The 10,646-nt window shown below is 41.8% G+C and overlaps 1 pseudogene; it reads right to left on the reverse strand.

Moving 5' to 3' along the window:
- Positions 1-2,910: 2,910 nt before the first annotated feature.
- Positions 2,911-9,267, reverse strand: LOC143327445 (tubulin alpha-1B chain-like; annotated as a pseudogene).
- Between the last annotated feature and the right edge of the window lie 1,379 nt (positions 9,268-10,646).

Here is a 10,646-nt window from a genome sequence, read left to right on the forward strand (position 1 = left end):
TAAAAAGGCAAAATGAATAATATAGTCTGAAGTGAGTCACTAAAATGTAAAATCTGCATGAAATAGTCAGATTAGAAATGTCCTACGTTGTCTACAGTTGCTAATAGCTGACATATATCCGGCCAGGGGCGCACACATCTTTCCCCATTGACTCCCGTTATAACTTTGACATGTGCAGTTCGTTCCTCTTCAATACAAGAGAGACAGCCCCTGTCCCTCTGATCGCTATACACACCACTGGCCATGGGGTGGCAGCAGAGAGTGAGCAGTTTGTTTTTAATGTTCCTTTAATTGTATTTTATTTTTATTTTTCTATTTTCTTCTAATCTCTTTCTTTCTTTGACATGTATGATTTTAATGTATTTTTATGCTTCTGTAAAGCACTTTGAATTGCCTAGTGTATGAATTGTGCTATACAAATAAATTTGCCTTGCCTTGCCTTGCCTTTTTCACGGAGCTGGTATGAGAAGACGTCTTGGCTAACTGGATGCAGTGAAGCAGGTGCTTTATTTTGCTTCCCTTGCCTGCTTTTCCAAGCCAAGGGAACTGAGCGTGATCAAGCACTTTTGGCTTAAAGCCTAATGGTTTCAGTTATTTTCTTTATACAAAGTGACAATTTTTTGTTGCTTTGATAGTCTTAAATATGAGGATTTGCTGTGTTTTCATTGTCATTTAAGGTTGTTAATATAAATGTTAGCTAACAGAAGCACTTTGGGCTTTAAGCCTGATGGTTTGATTGTTTTTTTTAAACAAAATGTCCAGTGTTTGTTGGTTTCATGTGTATGTATTTGCTGTTTTTTTTCTTTTTTTTATTTGAGTATGTAAATATAAATATGTTGTTCCAAACAATTAGCTGGATAAAAGAAGCACTTGGTACTCTTGGAAGCTGTGAAAATGAATTGTTTCTCTTTTTACTTTTGAAGTAAAAAATATATTTATACATTCTTGGTTTGTTTAATGATGGAAAAGGAGATTTTAAGGATTTGTGTGTACCAATTATATCTTATCCGGAGCCAAACAAATCAAACACTGGGGAGATAAATTCAAATTCACTAACTGGTAACATTCACCTGCATTTAACTGTCTATTTGTAAACATAATATACATTAATTCTTGTGGTCCGGTGTTGCCAACACCTAATATTGGCAAAGGAAGAGGCCTTCAGGAGTGGGGACAAAGACAGATTCAAAGAGGTGAAGTACAACTTTGGCAAGGCGGTGAAAGAGGCTAAATGACTGTACTCTGACAAGCTTCAACACCAGTTCTCAGCTAACGACTCTGCGTCTGTCTGGGAAGGGCTCAGACAGATCACCAACTACAAGCTTAAAGCCTGATGCCTAGCCAACGACCTGCACGAGTTCTACTGCCGCTTTGAAAGACAGACACCAAAGACCCCACAACACCTCCCAACAGCTCCAGCTCCAGTCACCTCCACCAATGTCCACCTTAAAGTCCAGAGACCTGCAGGTGGATTACAGACTTCCTGTCTGACAGGTGCGTGAAGCTGGGGGAACACGTCTCCTACTCAGAGACCATCAGCACCGGATCCCACCAGGACTGCGTTCTTTCTCCTCTGCTGTTCTCCCTGTATACGAACAGCTGCACCTCCAGTCACCAGTTCGTCAAGCTCCTGAAGTTTGTGGACGACACCACCCTCATCGGACTCATCTCTGATGGGACGAGTCCGCCTACAGGTGGGAGGTTGACCATCTGGTGACCTTGTGCAACCAGAACAACCTAGAGCTCAATGTATTAAAGACAGTGGAGATGGTTGTGGACTACAGGAAGAACTCAGCCCCCCTGCCCCCATCACCCTCTGTGACTCCACTATTGACACTGTGGAGTCTTTCCGCATCCTGGGAACTATCTCCCAGGACCTCAAGTGGGAGCCGAACATCAGCTCCCTCATCAAGAAAGCACAGCAGAGGATGTAATTCCTACGGCTGAAGAAATTCAATCTGCCAAAAGCAATGATAGTGCACTTCTACACAGCCATCATTGTGTCTATCCTCACCTCCTCCATCACCACCTGGTACACTGCTGCCACCCCCAAGGACAAGGGCAGACTGCAGCATGTCATTCGGTCTGCAGAGAAGGTGATTGACTGCAATCTCCCGTCTCTTCAGGACCTGTACACCTCCAGGACCCTGAGGCGTGCAGGAAAGACTGTGGCTGATCCGTCCCACCCCGGACACAAACTCTTCGAGACACTCCCCTCTGGCAGGAGGCTGTGGTCCATCAGGACCAAAACCTCATGCCACAAGAACAGTTTTTTCCCATCTGCTGTTAGCCTTATTAACAAGGCCCGGAACCCCCCCCCCGACACTCTTCACACTCCACCTCTGCCTCTACTTGTCACATTGACATTGCCATGACTCTATGCGTTACAATAACAGTCAGCTTGGATTTTCTTGTTATTTTACTGTATCACTACCAGCTGTACGGCTCTTTTTATTCTGAAAAACAGACTGTGTATGTATATTTATATTGTTATTTTTTTTTTTACTTTTCAACAGTTTACTTTTAGTAGATTTGTCATGCACCAACATCACCAAAACAAATTCCTTGTATGTGTAAAATTGTACTTGGCAATAAAGCTTTTTCTGATTCTGATTCTGATTCTGATTCTGATCTTGATGCGCAGCTCCTTCTGCTTAGTGTTCCCAGAAGTCCTGCTGCCCAGCATCCCAGAGGTCCCACTGTCCAGTGTCCTGGTCTACACCTCTCCAGTTCCTGTGCTGCAGCTATCTCCGGAGCTGCAGAGGCCTCCTGTTCTAGTGCTGTAGCTGTCCTCAGTTCTTGTGCTGCAGAAGGCCAGAACTGCAGCTGTCTCTTGAGCCAGGGCTGCAGCCGTCTCCACTTCCTGTGCTGCAGTGATTTAAGCACATTTAAGAACCAGTGGACTCCATTTTAATACTCCCCTCCTTCCTCCTCTCCCTCACCTCCAATATAGTCGATTCCAACCTCCTCCTAATCCTTCTCCCGAGTTACCATATCCTCTCTGGCTTCAGAGAACTCTCCCTCCTCCATCCCCTCACCCACATACCAGTGAACAAAGGCACGCTTAGTGTACATTAGGTCAAACTTGTGGTCAAGGTGAGCCCAGGCCTCGGCAATGGCACTGTGGATCTTGGCCAGGTCTCCACCAGGAACGAAAGTGGGCAGCTAGTAGTTGATGCCAACCTTGAAACCAGTGGGGCACCAGTACACAAACTGGATGAAGCCCTTGGTCTTGATGGCAGCAATGGCAGTATTTATATCGTTGGGCACCACATCACCATGATACAGCAGGCCACAAACCATGTACTTGCCGTGGCGAGGGTTGCAGTTCACCATCTGATTGGCTTGCTTGAAGCAGGCGTTGGTGATTTGAGCCACTGAGAGCTGCTCATGGTTAGCCTTTTCAGCAGAGATGACAGGGTTAGGGTTAGGGCCTTAGGATCAGTGTAATAAATTAAATGTTTATTGTGTGCTGGAGAAGGATTATGAGGAGGTTAGTACTGATAGTCAAGGAGAAGAGGATGATAAAGGAGAGGAGTATTGAACATGTATGCATTCCATTGTATTGAATTCTGATCTGTGCCTCTATTGATGTGAAAAATAAAGTTTGTTCACTGAATGCAGTACTGTTTCTTTGAACACTCATTTTATAGGGCAGAAGTGCTGTTGGAGAGCATGTTTAATATAGCAGTGCAGATTGTTCTGTTTGTCATTTAATGTAGAGGAGCATGCTGCTGTCGTGAGCCTTGTCAAACTGGTTTGTATAGGTTCAGACGGTACAGTTCTTAGTGATTTTATTCTGCTCACACTACACTCAGCCACTGTGAAACATCTGAAATAACCCAAAGTTTCTATTATCGTTGACAAAAATCTAAAATGTTTGGTCTGTAGTTGGTCTTGCTGCTCTGCTCACTTTTGTCACTTGGGGGCAGTGTTATTCAACAGATGTTTGAACTCCACTCAGGTTGAAACTGGCTGTAAATTTCAAATTGTTGCAGGTGGCCTGTACTTTACCTACCAAATGACTTCAACATCAGGTGCATCTGTGCACCATTTACAGATCTCACATCTGTTTAAAAGTGTGATTTGTTCTTTACATGCACAGTCTGAGAATAACTGAGGCCTAACTTGGTCAGGTTTGGTGTTGAGTCAGCTGTTAAACTATGATTGCAAGTTAAATTTTCATAAGTCAATTGACTTCTACTGAGATGCCTCATGGAGTCCATTAACTCTCCTTGAAAGCTTTTAGGTTTGTCCTTTCTGATAGTTTTCTTGTCCCGGGCAGCATGAACAGAGACAGGAAGAGACTGAACAAACTGGTTGAGAGAGCCAGCTCTGTCCTGGGCAGCCCACTGGACTCCATCGAAGAGGTGGCAGACAGAAGGATGTTAGCCAAGCTGACATCCATCATGGACAACTCCTCCCACCCCCTGCACCACACTGTGAGGACCCTGAGCAGCTCCTTCAGCAAAGACTTGTACATCCCCAGTGCAGGAAGGAGCGCTACCGCAGGTCATTCCTGCCCACAGCCATCAGACTGTATAACAGTGCACAATAACATCCACTCAAATGCAAGTTGAACTGATAACCAGATCACATCTCACATTTTTCCTCTGTTTTCATGTGCAATCATCATTTTTAAATTACCGAAGTGTGTATGTATTGTATATATTGTAAATTACCATAGGGTATATAACACTTGTGCAATATTTTTTTTGTCTTCTTGTCCTCTGACTTCTTGCACTCTGTCTTGTTGCTGCTGTAACATGTGAATTTCCCCCATTGTGGGATATATAAAGTCTATCTTATCTTATCTTATCTTATCTTATCTTTCTGATAGTTTCTTTCTGTGTTGTACAGGAACCATACCACTGTTCTAAAATGTTGTCAAAAGTATTACATGTCACATTTATTTCCTCATTTAGGTATATCGACATGCAGAGATAATTTCTCCCACCGATACAGTGAAGGTGAATGAGGTTCAAATTCTGGTGCTCAAAGCAGTGTTAAAAATAACATTGGACAAAAGTCATTAGCAGCATTGTTTCCAGAAACTGTCGGTTTAGTTATACTGGGGTCTGCTTTGTACTTTATGGTGTAATTCAACCAGGAGAGACAAGTGAATGAAGAAAAGATCATTTATAGCATGTGATAATCAAGTCTTGTCAGAAAGTCTCTGGTACTTTGACTCTACAGGGAGATTTTGTAATGGAGGGGCATCTGTCCTGAGCATCAGTCAGATATCTTCTGTTTTTCTTTGCAGAAAAGTACTGTAGTTAACAATGCTTTGTGGGATGCTTAACTTGGAGCAACAGGACAGAGGCCCTAAACAGTATGCTGATGTTTTAAACTACAGACACTACAGTTTTTTTTGGAAACTGAGTGTTGACTGGAGAATTTGGATCACGGTCAGAAGTTTGATAGAACGTTAGTCTTTTAATTTGAGGCTACTGCTTTTGGTCAGTTTTCTTTAAACAATACAGAAATAATTTGCCATCAACTCCTGGAGGGACTTCAGGAATCATCATTTGGATAAGAGATTTTCCAGAGAGAAAGAGGGCGCACAATTTAGATGTGCTACACATCATCGAGTGTTCTCCATCAACATTGGGTCTTGCATCTACAAATTAAAATCTTAATCATATTGCCAAGAATGTTGATATCAAACTGATGCTCAGGAGCTTGTCTTGCTAGAGATTTGAACATGTCATTTATGAGTGAGGGTTAGATTTGAATAGCCAAAACACTATTACTTTTGGGTGGTTTTTTGTTTCATTTTGGGATCATTAGACGAACGTCTGCATCCAAGGAACAACACTTGTTAACCGGTAAGAGAGGCCAATCGGCAGATGGAGGCAGCAGGAAAGTATTAGGTTACTGGAATAATTAGCCTACATCTTGCCTAGTGATTAAGGATTTATTTCAACCAAACCATAGGATTATTGGAACATTGGCTAACCAAGATGGTTTTGGTGAGTTTTATGCATCAAGACTAATGCATGTTTGTTGATGAAAAGGAACTTACCATTGGGCAGTGACAAAATGTTCCCCTGTCAGAACTGTTTGTTATAACTGTGCCACATGAGAATTCATAAAAATACACCTAATTTAACTTTTAAGTGTGTTTTGCAAGATTGCAGTCAGACTTTTCAAAACTTTTCAACATTTAAGTGTCACACTTACAGACATAACAAACGTGTAATTAGGCCTACTTTGTCTGGTGTTGAACTAACATGTCAAGTTGATTTCTGCAGTGCAAGGTGTGACTTTGACGGCATTTTACTCTCATCTGAAAACATACATTAGAAAGGGGAAAACAGTCACTTGTCCATGTAGACACTGTAGCAAGAGCTTTACAGTTTTATCAACATTCACATCACATATGAGTCAGAAGCATAAAAATGGTGCTGAGTCTGTTGTGAATCCTGGCGTTTCCCATGAGAGTGAAAAAGATCAGTCAGATATGCAGATTGATCCTCCCAGTGATGCAGGTGATGAACAAGAGATTTACCCAGAAATTGCTGATGAATCACAGTTCTTTAAAAATTTAGCCCTTTTTTAGCAAAGTGTTTGCTTCCAACCTCTGTCATCCAGACCATTATTGAAGATTTTCAGGAAATACATGATATAAGCCAGTCATATTTGTTTTTCAAACTAAAAGAGGAGTTGATTACACTCGGGATTTCTGAAGCTGACATAAACAGTGTGATTGAAGTTATGAAAACTGGGGATTTCTTTAGGACCTGCAACACCCAGCCACTGAAAACTGAACAGAAAAGTAAAACAGTTTTCAAGAACAGCTTGCCAGTTCAGATCTGTCTAGGTCAGAATGAGGCAGGCAAAGAGTGTTTTGCCCAGCATGTTTCTATTAAATAGACAATTGATTCTCTATTCCAATGCCAATCAGTGCAGTAACAATATAAGCAAGTACACTCCAGTATTGGTCCTAAGGATATTCGTAAGGATGTGTGGGATGGCAAAATTAAGGCTGAGAATGTGCTCTTCCAGATGGAGAGCTCATCACTGAGCTTGATCCTGTATCAGGATGCATTTGAAGTGGTAAACCCACTGGGATCTGGAAAGATAAAACATTTGACACTTGCAGTGTATCTAACTCTTACAGATTTAATGCCACACAACAGATCCAGCACTGATCAAATGCAACTTGATCTTCTCTGTAAAAGAACACCATTTTAAGTATTTTGGTCAAGACTTATGGGCACCCTCGTCAGTGACCTTCAAGATCTTGAGCTCAATGGTGTTACCCTGTCTGATGGGAAGGTCTACAAGGGAACTTTGTGTGCCATTGCAGGCCACAACCTGGGCCCACGAAACACAGGAGACTCTGTGGAGAACTTCAGCAGGAGTTGACACTTCTGCAGATATTATGATATCAGCAGGGAAACATTCCAAGCAGATCCTCTTATCCAGGGCACAAAACGCACAGTGCAGTCATACAGGGGTCATGTTCAGAGCAGTGAAGGACAATCTACATCTAGTGGAGTTGTTAGATTTGACTACGCTCAGATAAGCCCATGTATGTCAGCCAGGATTTCCTCCATGTCTTGGCCACGATCTTTTTAAAGGTATTGTATCCTCTGATCTAGCACTGTACATTAACCATCTTGTTAAGGTGGATAAAATGTTTAGCTATCTTGAGTTGAATCGATGAATAAATCAGTTCAAGTATCTCGGTAGGGATGCTAATGACAAAATCGTGTGAGGTTAATCCAGAGGGTGGAAAACTTGGGGGACATGCTGTGCAGAATTGGTGTTTGCTGAGAATGTTGCCCGTTTTGATTGGAGACAAAGTAAAAAATCCAGGTGACAACAAAATATGGCAGTTGGTTTTGCAACTTGGGGAAGTTGTGGACCTCAGTTGTGCACCTGCAATTTCAAATTTCAAATGGCCAGATAGCCTACCTAAGAGTTCTGATTGATGAATATTTGCATTGCCGAATGCAAATCTTTCCTCATAACCCACTGAAGCCCAAACATCATTATGTCAGTCCTGATCCTGAGCTCATTACCCAGTTTGGGCCACTTATTCGCCTATGAACTATAAGGTTCGGGAGCAAACACACATATTTTGAGAAAATTGCGCAACTTTAAGAATCCATGTTCTACTCTTGCAGAGAGACATCCGCTTCTGCAGGCCTTTCTGAGTGCTGGTACCTTCTTCCCTCCAGGTGTTTCAGTGTAGAGGGGCACACAGTTTTTCTCAGATGACTACAATGATGTAATCAGAGAAGCAGTTGCGCATCACGATTTTGAGTCCACAAGCACTCTGATAGCCATTGAAGTGACTGTGAAAGGGACAAAATATAGAAAGAACATGCTCATTATGATTAATGATGATGATGATGAGGGGCTTGTTACTGGAAAAATCAAAGTGGTTCTCATTCACAAGGATTCAGCAGTGTATTTTATTGCTGAAAAGTATGATATCCTGTGTATTCCTGTCATGGCTGTTTATAGCCTCACACTGATGCAGAGAAGCTACTGCTGTATTAATCAGGAGAATTTGCTAGATTACTATCCTTTGTCTGAGTACACTGTCCATGGCACACCACTGATAATTCTTCACCATTCTTTCCCTCTAGTCCAGAATGATGGCGAACATGAGTGAAGAAATCAAAGAGATCATCTGCAACACCTTGCCAAATCTGTCTGAAGAGACCCATTGACAAATAATATTGAAACTTCAGAGCTCCAGCTTAGAGTCAAAAGAAGACTTAAAATATGTACAACAAACATTGCTGATCTGTTACCTGTTATCCAGCGCCGAAAATTCCTGGATCCATTCAAATTAGGTAATGTATGGTTAATTTAGTGTGGCATTCTCTTGTTATATTCTCTTGTTTATTCAGTTGTGGAATTTATTTTTCTAAAACTAGATAATGCACCTTTAAACTTTTCAAAAATGCCTAATATAAGGAGAGTTAAGTAGACTTTTGGCCAACTGTCTGCCGTGACTCTCATATAGCTTATTAGTTATGTGCCCTAATTCTTTTTTTGTTTGTTTTTTAGAAACCGAGACAGCTACATTGGATTTTCAAGTCATTCAAACTTCGTCACTACTGAGTAGTGATTGGTTGGTGTCTGGGTCTTCATCACCATAATTATGCACTCCGCCTAATTCTAGCTCATCGCCTAATTGTAACTCACAACTATCGGCCATTTCATCATGTTCAAGCCAGGCAAGACACAGCGAGCCAAGCAACAGACCTTCTGCATCTCAGATACTGAAAACATGGCCAGAAACATTCTAGGTCCCTTGGGAACAAATGCCACATGAAATTCGTTCTGCAATTGCAAATGGCAAGAGACCTAAGCCAGACGCCAGATGATACGAGTACTTGCGGATGAAATGAGAAGGTATGAAGCTAACCCCACTCGTGCACAGTGCCTTACTGTGGTTCGAAATCATCAGGCAGTACCCAAAGAGTTTTACACCTGGTGGGTCACTTTTGTGTGGAGGTTATACATCACTTTTGATTCAAGTGAAAAACCGCATTGAGAATGTGAACCGTGACAGAAGCTTCTCATGCCACCGATCCTCTACAGGCAAGAGGGGTCCAACTGACACATATGCATGTACATGATTTCAGCAAGAGCTACCCCCAGAAGAAACTGATGAGACTGTGGAGCAGCACCGCCAGAGACTGGAGGAGATTTACAGACAGGAGGCTGCAGGTGGAGCAGAAAGTGCAAATCTAATGGAGCTCACATTCTCTCCACAGCGTCGCCATACGAATACACTTCCACCACCTGACATTGAAGATGTGAAAAGCAAATGGCCTTTTCTTTTCACGCCAAGGTATATATATGTACATTTTGAGTTGCTCACAGACATCAATGTGCTTCATAGCTTGGAACTCAGTATGGAGGAATGTTGAAGAGCCATCACAGAAAAAATGTCAAGAATATCCTCTCTAATGGTGAAGATAATGAAATGGCACTTTGTTGCTCATGGCACACTTTGGATAAGACCTAACCGGCTGATCCTTCTTACAGATGTAAGTTTTATGTTTTCTTTCTAACCCTGTGTTTTAAAGGGTGACTCCACCAATCTTAAGTGTCCAGACACCTAATTTGGGGAGTACTACTACATATATGAAAACAGTAGTAGAAATTCTTTTGTGGCTCAGAGGAAGCTGGATGTAAACTGATAAATTATCTCCATGTTGTCACACAGTTGCTAAATTGCATCATGGGTAAAGAAGGTGCAAGGTTTTAAAAAGTATTTCACTTGTCTTCTTTGCCCTACTATGGCACTATTAAAAATCTTATTATGGTAAGCATAATGTATTTGTTCCCTACAAGTGTCTGCAACTGCAGCTGACATTGAGACAACTCTGAGTCTTCCTGCAAGTCCTCGCCTGATACTGCCTGGTATACATTTCATTTACATTCATTGATAGACACATTATATATCATATCAGCCATTCATCTTGAGTTTACAAATGTTTACACAAGGTAACATGTATTTCCATGTTGCTGTCACTTGAAGCTTCAGGTGCAACAAGGCAAGTCACAATTAGAGGTTGGATGATCACCTTGGAGGGCCGTGTAATCTCTGAGGGCATGACACCAACATTTGCAATGGGACTTGCTGCTATGTTTGCAATCTATTATATAATCAA

The sequence above is a fragment of the Chaetodon auriga genome, chromosome 10 (assembly GCF_051107435.1).
Source record: "Chaetodon auriga isolate fChaAug3 chromosome 10, fChaAug3.hap1, whole genome shotgun sequence".
Lineage (NCBI taxonomy): Eukaryota > Metazoa > Chordata > Actinopteri > Chaetodontiformes > Chaetodontidae > Chaetodon > Chaetodon auriga.